The sequence below is a fragment of the Salvelinus fontinalis genome, chromosome 8, assembly GCF_029448725.1.
Source record: "Salvelinus fontinalis isolate EN_2023a chromosome 8, ASM2944872v1, whole genome shotgun sequence".
In the NCBI taxonomy this organism is placed as follows: domain Eukaryota; kingdom Metazoa; phylum Chordata; class Actinopteri; order Salmoniformes; family Salmonidae; genus Salvelinus; species Salvelinus fontinalis.
Genome location: NC_074672.1, coordinates 39600515 through 39612123, shown reverse-complemented (window position 1 = coordinate 39612123; position 11609 = coordinate 39600515).

The following is an 11609-nucleotide window of genomic DNA, read 5'->3' as shown; positions in this document are numbered from 1 at the left end:
CCTGCGTCAGAGCGAAGAGTGGAAAGATGGGACACTTTGGTTCCAAGCAATTTATAACCTTTGGGACCTACGTAGAAACTCCATTTCAACTCTCCCTATTCGCTGACACCCAGTGGAAGGCGTATGCAGTGCATCTCAACCAATAGAGGACAGATCATTTTAACGTGGGCCATTTTGAGCACTTTTCTGGGATGCTTGCGTTTTTCATTGCTTTACTGGCAAGCTTAGCAGAAGGAGATATTTTCATGTTATTTATGTTAGTGCAGGGTGAGCTACACACAGTGGACTTCCTACTAGGGCACACTGCCTCAGTGCTAACCGCATAAATCTGGTTCATAGGCACATAGGATTAGCAGAGGCATTCAGGGCAGTTAGAGGGACATACATTAGGTTACGTGCAGTGTGTCTACCAATGCCCCTGGTATAATGTATATTTGCTAAAGCATTTTGATGATTCAGCGACACAATGATAGGGATTAACTGAGCTGGGCTTGGGTCATTGATAAGTCATTGTCTCAACGCAGCCTTATAATTCTGTGAAAGGATCCAGGAACCCAAATGATTTCGGTGGATCCAATCCTCCTTATAAAACGTGTTTTGTTTCCAAAAGATATCAAAATTGTAAACAAAAGCTACACCCATTGAGCTGCAATAGTCACGTAGCCAGTTGTGAAGAGAAAGAATCATGCTAAATCATTCAATGCCATGATTCAGAGGACACAGGGACAGATATGACGGGTCTTTTATTAGTGTCTAGCAGAGAGTCAATCAGCTCTTTAAAATCCAGTTTCAACTGTTCAGAGCTGCCCTTCATAATGTCATAAAAACCCACGTGGACTACGATAGAATCTATGTCCATTTCCTGGTGTAGTACATTCGGGAGCAGCTTAGTAATGTCATTTACCCGGAGCTCCGGGATAGGACATAGTTTTTGCACCAGGAACAGTCACATTTCTTACCATGGATCTGTCCAAAATCACGGCTAGTGAGAAGGACGAGGAAATCCGCCCACTCCCAAGCTTCACAGAATGGTGCAAGCCTCTGACAGATGGAGAAGCCCCGCTAGATCCAGAGCAGGGACGGAAGGGTGCCGACGTCGAAATCATAGGGGAAGGAGTAGGAGTAGGCACTGCGGCCGCAGACACAGGTACCCCCAGCGACGAAGGTGCAGGAAGATCAGGCTCCAGGGCGGCGAAACTATTTGTTGTTTGTATCCGCTCCGGGCCTCTCGTTGGGAGTGTAGACTGTTTTGCGGGAGGCTGCGGTCTTCAGTTTCCACGGCTCTCCTCCACACAGCTAGGCTGCCCATAATAGTTGAATAACAAAGATTGGTTACGTTTTAGTTAAATAACAAACCAAGTGTTTCCAGGCATCATGGTATCAAGAACAAGATAAAACTTGTTGAAACTAGCCACCTACGATTCCCCACATAGCAGCTCAGTGTCATTGTTGCTAGCTATCTGGCCATACAGAATCACAACACACAACTTTCTGCCCCATTGAAGTGTGTGCATCGTTTTTGTGAGGTTGTCAGCTGACCCGTCTATTAATCAATAAGTAAAGAGTCATTTAAGAAGCCGACTAAGGAACAACTTTGGCCACCCTGTAGACTAGATGTCATAGTTTTGGAATAGTTTTGCCATAGTTGTCATAGTTGTCATAGTTTTGGAACTTTTGGAATATTATCAGGAATTACATGCATTTGAGAAAAGATGCAATGTTTGTACATGCATCTCTGGAATGCATTTTAAGGCATTAACTGTATTTTGGCAAAGAGGAAAATGTATCTACACTACCGTTCAAAAGTTTGGGGTCACTTAGAAATGTCCTTGTTTTTTAAAGAAAAGCACATTTTTGTCCATTAAAATAACATCAAATGATCAGAAATACGGTGTTGTCACGATCGTGTTGACATGAATGAGAGGACCAAGGCGCAACATGATATGAATACATCTTCTTTATTAACAACGACGAAGATGATCACGAAACACTTAAACAACACTAACAAAAACAACAAACGATCGTGAAACTTCAAACGTAAGTGCACACACAAACTACACTGCTCAAAAAAATAAAGGGAACACTTAAACAACACAATGTAACTCCAAGTCAATCACACTTCTGTGAAATCAAACTGTCCACTTAGGAAGCAACACTGATTGACAATAAATGTCACATGCTGTTGTGCAAATGGAATAGACAAAAGGTGGAAATTATAGGCAATTAGTAAGACACCCCCAAAAAGGAATGGTTCTGCAGGTGGTGACCACACACCACTTCTCTTCCTATGCTTCCTGGCTGATGTTTTGGTCACTTTTGAATGCTGGCGGTGCTTTCACTCTAGTGGTAGCATGAGACGGAGTCTACAACCCACACAAGTGGCTCAGGTAGTGCAGCTCATCCAGGATGGCACATCAATGCGAGCTGTGGCAAAAAGGTTTGCTGTGTCTGTCAGCGTAGTGTCCAGAGCATGGAGGCGCTACCAGGAGACAGGCCAGTACATCAGGAAATGTGGAGGAGGCCGCACAGCCCTCCATGTGCTCGCCAGAGGTAGCCTGACTGCCATTAGGTACCGAGATGAGATCCTCAGACCCCTTGTGAGACAGTTTCAGTTTCTGACAGACACAACAAACCTTTTTGCCACAGCTCGCATTGATGTGCCATCCTGGATGAGCTGCACTACCTGAGCCACTTGTGTGGGTTGTAGACTCCGTCTCATGCTACCACTAGAGTGAAAGCACCGCCAGCATTCAAAAGTGACCAAAACATCAGCCAGGAAGCATAGGAACTGAGAAGTGGTGTGTGGTCACCACCTGCAGAACCATTCCTTTTTTGGGGGTGTCTTGCTAATTGCCTATAATTTCCACCTTTTGTCTATTCCATTTGCACAACAGCATGTGAAATTTATTGTCAATCAGTGTTGCTTCCTAAGTGGACAGTTTGAATTCACAGAAGTGTAATTGACTTAGAGTTACATTGTGTTGTTTAAGTGTTCCCTTTATTTTTTTGAGCAGTGTACTTACGTCGACATATACATATACATATACAATGACCCACAAACAGCTAAAGCCTATGGCAGCCTTAAATATGGTTCCCAATTAGAGACAACAGAAATCAGCTGTCTCTAATTGAGAACCCATTCCGGCCACCATAGACTTTCCTAGAAAACTACACACCCATAGACACAGCTAGATACATACACTCAACACAAAACCATAAACTACAACCAACACCCCCTCTACCATATAAAACCCCAAAATACACACATACCCCATGTCACACCCTGACCTAACTAAAATAATAAATAAAACAAATGATACTAAGGCCAGGGCGTGACATAACCCCCCCCCTTAAGGTGCGAACTCCGGGCGCACCAGCACATAGTCTAGGGGAGGGTCTGGGTGGGCTTCCTTCCATGGCGGCGGCTCCGGCACTGGTCGTGGTCCCCACCCCACCATAGTCATAAGGGGCAGCACCGGGATAAGGGGCAGCACCAGGATAAGGGGCAGCACCAGGATAAGGGGCAGCACCAGGATAAGGGGCAGCACCAGGATAAGGGGCAGCACCAGGATAATGGGCAGCACCAGGATAATGGGCAGCACCAGGATAATGGGCAGATCCTGGCTGGATGACGGCTCCGGCGGATCCTGGTTGGACGGCTCATGGCTGGCTGACAGATCTGGCTGCTCATGGCTGGCTGACGGATCCGGCTTCTCATGGCTGGCAGACGGATCTGGACGCTCATGGCTGGCTGACGGCTCTGGCAGATCCTGTCTGGTTGGCGGCTCTGGCAGATCCTGTCCGGTTGGCGGCTCTGGCAGATCCTGTCCGGTTGGCGGCTCTGGCAGATCCTGTCCGGTTGGCGGCTCTGGCAGATCCTGTCCGGTTGGCGGCTCTGGCAGATCCTGTCCGGTTGGCGGCTCTGGCAGATCCTGTCCGGTTGGCGGCTCTGGCAGATCCTGTCTGGTTGGCAGCTCTGGCAGATCCTGACTGACGAATGGCTCTAGCGGCTCCTGACTGACTAATGGCTCTGACGGCTCGGGACAGACGGGCGGCTCTAATGGCTCTGGACAGACGGATGGCTCAGACGGCACTGGGCAGACGGATGGCTCAGATGGCGCTGGGGAGACGGATGGCTCAGACGGCGCTGGGGAGACGGATGGCTCAGACGGCGTTGGGGAGACGGATGTCTCAGACGGCGCTGGGGAGACGGATGGCTCTGGCCGGATGAGGCGCACTGTAGGCCTGGTGCGTGGTGCTGGAACTGGAGGCACCGGGCTAAAGGCACGCACTTTCAGGCTAGTGCGGGGAGAAGGAACAGGGCATACTGGACCCTGTGGACGCACATTAGGCCTAGTGCGTGGGGCCGGAACTGGTGGTACCGGACTGGGGACACGCATCTCAGGGCTAGTGCGGGGAGCAGCAACAGGATGCACAGGACTCTGGAGACGCACAGGAGGCTTAGTGCGTGGTGCCGGAATTGGTGGTACCGGGCTGGAGACACGCACCATAGGACGTGGAGGAGGAACAGGGCTCTGGAGACACACTGGAAGCCTGTTACGTGGTGTAGGCACTGGTGGAACTGAACTGGGGCGGGGAGGTGGCGCCGGAAATACCGGACCGTGCAGGCGTATTGGCTCCCTTGAGCACTGAGCCTGACCAACCTTACCTGGTTGCATGCTCCCCGTTGCCCTACCAGTGCGGGGAGGTGGAATAACCCGCACCGGGCTATGTAGGCGAACCGGGGACACCATGCGTAAGGCTGGTGCCATGTAAACCGGCCCGAGGAGACGCACTGGTGGCCAGATATGTAGGGCCGGCTTCATGACATCCGGCTCAATACTCAATCTAGCCCTGCCTGTGCGGGGAGGTGGAATAACCCGCACCGGGCTATGCACACGTACAGGAGACACCGTGCACAGGAGACACCGTGCGCTCTACTGCGTAACACGGTGTCTGCCCGTACTCTCGCTCTCCACGGTAATTACAGGGAGTAGGCGCAGGTTTCCTACCTGACTTCGCCACTCTCCCTTTAAGCCCCCCCCCAAGACATTTTTGGGGTTTTCCCACAGGCTTCCTACCGCTTTGTCGTGCTGCCTCCATTCGCCGGTATCCCTCCTCGCACTGCGCCAGAGAATCCCAGGCGGGCTCCGGCACTCTCCCTGGGTTGATCGCCCACCTGTCGATCTCCTCCCACGTAGTGTAGCCCAGATCCTTTGTAGGTTCCTTTTCCTGCCTCCGAGCTAGCTCCTCATATCGCCGCCTCTCTGCTTTCGCTGCCTCCAGCTCAGCTTTGGGGCGGTTATATTCTCCTGGTACCTCCCGGTCTAAAATTTCCTCCCATGTCCATGAATCCTTGCATTGCTCCTGTTGCCGCTGGTCATGTTGCTTGGTCGTATATTGGTGGGTCATTCTGTCACGATTGTGTTGACATGAATGAGAGGACCAAGGCGCAACATGATATGAATACATCTTCTTTATTAACAACGACGAAGATGATCACGAAACACTTAAACAACACTAACAAAAACAACAAACGATCGTGAAACTTCAAACGTAAGTGCACACACAAACTACTTACGTCGACATATACATATACATATACAATGACCCACAAACAGCTAAAGCCTATGGCAGCCTTAAATATGGTTCCCAATTAGAGACAACAGAAATCAGCTGTCTCTAATTGAGAACCCATTCCGGCCACCATAGACTTTCCTAGAAAACTACACACCCATAGACACAGCTAGATACATACACTCAACACAAAACCATAAACTACAACCAACACCCCCTCTACCATATAATACCCCAAAATACACACATACCCCATGTCACACCCTGACCTAACTAAAATAATAAATAAAACAAATAATACTAAGGCCAGGGCGTGAGAGGTGTAAACATTGTTAATGTTTTAAATGACTATTGTAGCTGGAAACGGCAGATTTTGAATGGAATATCTACATAGGTGTACAGCCCATTATCAGCAACCATCTCTCTTGTGTTCCAATGGCACGCTGTGTTAGCTAATCCAAGTTTATCATTTTAAAAGCCTAAATGGTCATTAGAAAACCCTTTTGCAATTATGTTAGCACAACTAAAAAATGTTGTGCTGTTTAACCTGTTCGGGTTAGGGGGCAGCATTTTCACGTTTGGATGAAAAGCGTGCCCAGAGTAAACTGCCTGCTACTCGGTCCCAGTTGCTAATATATGCATATTATTAGTAGATTTGAAAGGAAAACACTCTGAAGTTTCTAAAACTATTTGAATGATGTCTGTGAGTATAACAGAACTCATATGGCAGGCGAAAACCTGAGAAAAATCCAACCAGGAAGTGGGAAATCTGAGGTTTGTAGTTTTTCAACTCTTGGCCTATCGAATACACAGTGTCTATGCGGTCATATTGCACTTCCTAAGGATTCCAATATGTGTCAACAGTCTTCAGAACCTTGATTGATGCTTCTACTGTGAAGTGGAGGCGAATGAGAGGGGATTGAGTAAGGTCTCCCCCAGAGTGCCACGAGCTGACCATGCGTGTTAACGTGATAGTTAGCTTGCGTTCCATTGCATTTCTGAAGACATTGGAACATTATTGAAGATTTATGTTAAGAACATCCTAAAGATTGATTCTATACTTCGTTTGACATGTTTCTACGGACTGTAACGGAACTTTTTTACTTTTCGTCTGCTCCTAGTGATCGCGCGTCATGAATTTGGAATACTGGGCTAAACACGCTAACAAAAAGGAGGTATTTGGACATAAATGATGACCTTTATCGAACAAATCAAACATTTATTGTGGAACTGGGATTCCTGGGAGTGCATTCTGATGAACATCATCAAAGGTAAGTGAATATTTATAATGTTATTTCTGACTTCTGTTGACTCCAACATGGCGGATATCTGTTTGGGTTGTGTTAGTCTCTGAGCGCCGTACTCAGATTATTGCATGGTTTGCTTTTTCCTTTGATGATCTTCATCAGAATGCACTACCAGGAATCCCAGTTCCACAATAAATGTTTGTTTTATTCGATATTGTCCATAATTGATGTCCAAATACCTCCTTTTTGTTTGCGCGTTTAATTCCAAAATCCAAATTGATGATGCGCAGGCCAGACGAAAAGTCAAGAAATTCCATTACAGTTCGTAGAAACATGTCAAACGATGTATAGAATCAATCTTTAGGATGTTTTTAACATAAATCTTCAATAATGTTTCAACAGGAGAATTCGTTTGTCTGTAGATATGCGATGGAACGCAGCTAACTCTCACGGGGGCACGCATGCGTGACCTCGTGGCACTCTGCCAGACCCCTGACTCAATCAGCCCCCATTTCCCCCTCCTTCACAGTAGAAGCATCAAACAAGGTTCTAAAGACTGTTGACATCTAGCGGAAGCCTTAGGAAGTGCAATATGACCCCATAGACACTGTATCTTCGATAGGCAAACCTACAAGCCTCAGATTTCCCACTTCCGGGTTGGATTTTTTCTCAGGTTTTTGCCTGCCATATAAGTTCTGTTATACTCACAGACATCATTCAAACCGTTTTAGAAACTTCAGAGTGTTTTCTATCCAAATATACTAATAATATGCATATCTTAGCTTCTGGGACTGAGTAGCAGGCAGTTTACTCTGGGCACCTTATTCATCCAAGCTACACAATACTGCCCCCAGCCATAAGAAGTTAATCAACTGACCTGCAAACCTATATGCTACCTTCTGTGAGAGGAAATACACACACACATTTTAAATACTTTATTTTAATCAACGATTACATCTTAATCTAGGACTGGCGGAACCCCCCCCACATTCCACTGAAAAGGCAGCGCGCGAAATTCAAAAATATTTTTTAGAAATATTTAACTTTCACACATTAACAAGTCCATTACAGCAAATGAAAGATAAACATCTTGTGAATCCAGCCAAAGTGTCCGATTTTTTAAATGTTTTACAGCGAAAACACCACGTATATTTATATTAGCTCACCACCAAATCCAAAAAAGCATAGACATTTCTTTCACAGCACAGGTAGCTTATACAAAACCCACAAATAGAGATAGAATTATTCACTAACCTTGGAAAATCTTCATCAGATGAGTCATATAACATCATGTTACACAATACATTTATGTTTTGTTCGATAATGTGCATATATATATATATTAAAAAAATCTCAGTTTACATTGGCGAGTTATGTGCAGTAATGTTTTAATTCCAAAACATCTGGTGATTTTGCAGAAATACTCATAATAAACATTGATAAAAGATGCAAGTGTTATTCACATAATTAAAGATAAACTTATCCTCTATGCAACCGCTGTGTCAGATTTCAAAATAAACTTTACGGAAAAAGATTAATCTGAGAACGGCGCCCAGAGCCCAAACCAGCCAAAGAAATAGTAACCATTTTGGCATCAACAAAAGCTACAAAAACTATAAATATGCTCTTACCTTCAAATAACTTCATCAGAAGGCACTCCCAGGATTCCCAGATCGACAATAAATGACTGAAAAGTTCCATAAAGCCCATCATTTAGCCACTTGTTGTTAGCATGTTCAGCCCAGGAATCCATTTTCATGACGTACGAACAATCCTTCCAGACAAAAACTCAAAAAGTTCCGTTACAGGTCGTAGAAACAGGTCAAATGATGTTTGCAATCCATATTTAGTATGTGTTTTACATTAATCATCAATAAGGATCCAACCGGAGAATTTCATTGTCTGAAGAAAGAGCATTGGAACGAGAGCACTCTCTCTCGTGAGCGCGCCAAAAGTGACTTGAAGATTCTGACGACCACTCACTAAAACAGCTCCTATGAGCCCCTCCTTTATAGTAGAATAATAAGACTAACATCTAAAGACGACGACATCTAGTGGAAGCCCTAGGCAGTGTTTGTTCAGCCATATCTACAAGGGGTACCATTTGGCACTGTTTTGAAAATCGAGTTCTCATTTCCTGTTTTGACCTCTTCTCAGGTTTTTGTCTGCCAAATGAGTTCTGTTATACTTACAGAAATAATTCAAACAGTTTTAGAAACTTCAGAGTGTTTTCTATACAATAGTAATAATAATATGCATGTATTACCTTCTGGGACAGAGTAGGAGGAAATTTCGTTTGGGCACGCAATTTGTTCAAAGTCGAAATGCTGCCCCCTATCCCGATGAAGTTAAGGTTGTTGATGCAAGGACACTTAAGGAAACATGAAGCACCTTCTCCTCCACACAGCTAGGCTGACCATAACAGCTGAAACAGAGCAGTACCTTCTCCTCCACACAGCTAGGCTGCCCATGATGGCTGAAACAGAGCAGTACCTTCTCCTCCACACAGCTAGACTGCAAATAATGGCTGAAACAGAGCAGTACCTTCTCCTCCATACAGCTAGGCTGCTGATCAGAGGGGTTGGGTTAAATGCGGAAGACACATTTCAGTTGAATGCATTCAGTTGTACAACTGACTAGGTATCCCCTTTCCCTTTCCTTTCCCTTTCCCACAATGCCTCAAACTGAGCATTACCTTCTCCTCCACACAGCTGGGCTGCCCATAACGGCTGAAGCTGAGCAGTACCTAGTCAGATGTTTTGCTCTACTCTTAGGCAGGCCTGCAATCTGAAGGCCACATACAGTAAGCCTATGTAGGTTGCCAAATATCAATGCCACTAACCTGCATCTGTTTCCCAGGCTGTCCAAGTGTGATGTGAGGGGCTGCTATTTAATGAGCTTTTTGGAAAAGGACCGGCTCCATGTAACACTCAAATAAGCAGCCCACCTCCAAAATCAGTACACACACACACACACACACACACACACACACACACACACACACACACACACACACACACACACACACACACACACACACACACACACACACACACACACACACACACACACACACACACACACACACACACACACACACACATTTCAGTAGGATGGGGTACATGCGCATACTTCTGTGAGAGGAGCTATTGTTCCCTCATCCATTTTTCTTCAAACAAGCAAACAGCAGTGTTTTTATGACTCAATAGACAGAACACAGCCTTCAATGGAGAACATGTGCATTGTACACACTACTTCAGATTCCATTCTACCTCACTTTAAGTCATGTTCTTCTTTGAGGATCATACCGTACCAGAGCTTATCCTTCAGTACCTTAGTAACCAAGGGGTTTCTTACATATTTTCATTTGTTTGTTTGTTCAGTTGTACGTACGTCTGTCCATCCATCCATCCGTTCATTCATCGTTTGTTCATTCAGCCTGTCAGCCTGTCAGTCATTTGTTCACTGTTTTGAACTCATACATAGGCAAACTAGAGAGAGCGAGAGAGAGAGAGAGAGAGAGAGAGAGAGAGAGAGAGAGAGAGAGAGAGAGAGAGAGAGAGAGAGAGAGAGAGAGAGAGAGAGAGAGAGAGAGAGCGAGCGAGAGAGAGAAAGAGAGAGAGAGAGAGAGAGAGATATCCAGTGAGGCATAAAATGAGCTGAGAGTTTTGGGGATTGGAGCTAAGGCTCTGTGTGAAAGGAAGTTTCCCCCCATCATTAATCACTGTGCCATCACACCCCAAGCAGAGACTACACACACACACACACACACACACACACACACACACACACACACACACACACACACACACACACACACACACACACACACACACACACACACACACACACACACACACTTCTTCTGTCTGTCTGTCTGTCTGTCTGTCTGTCTGACACACACACACACCACACACACACACACACACACACACACACACACACACACACACACACACACACACACACACACACACACACACACACACACACACACACACACACACACACACACACACACACACACACACAGAGACGCATGTACACACTCTCCTACCTGTTGCCATTTGTTGTCCTGACTCACTGCTATCTTTGTGTCCCACCTGTAGTGTGTGCTTCAGGGCAGGCTCCTATGTGTGTGTGTTTGTGTGGACCTGACCAAGGCTTGTTTTTGTAGCCTAGAGAGAGAGGCAGGCCTAGGGCTGCTATTGGCCCAGTGTCGGAGGGCTCTGTTTAGGAGAGATTAGCAGCACGCCCCCTGTCTCTGGTGGAACACTCTGGCTGGAGGAAAAAGTGGGTGGGTTGGGTACTGGTGACATTCCAATGATCTTGGTTGGAAAGTGATGAGGGAGAGAGATGTCTTTATACTCTCCTCTCCTCTTGTGTAACTGTGAAGCCATGCTGTGTGACTGTGCTGGTGATGTGGTGTGAGCAGGGCTGAGGCCTGTAGTGTGGATGCAGTGTAACTGGGGGGATTAGGTCACTCCTGGTGTAATGGTGACCAGACCAGACCTCTTACCCTTCTCACTGACCAGACCAGACCAGACCTCTTACCCCTCTCGCTGACCAGACCAGACCTCTTACCCCTCTCACTGACCAGACCAGACCTCTTACCCCTCTCACTGACCAGACCAGACCTCTTACCCCTCTCACTGACCAGACCAGACCTCTTACCCCTCTCGCTGACCAGACCAGACCTCTTACCCCTCTCGCTGACCAGACCAGACCTCTTACCCCTCTCACTGACCAGACCAGACCTCTTACCCCTCTCACTGACCAGACCAG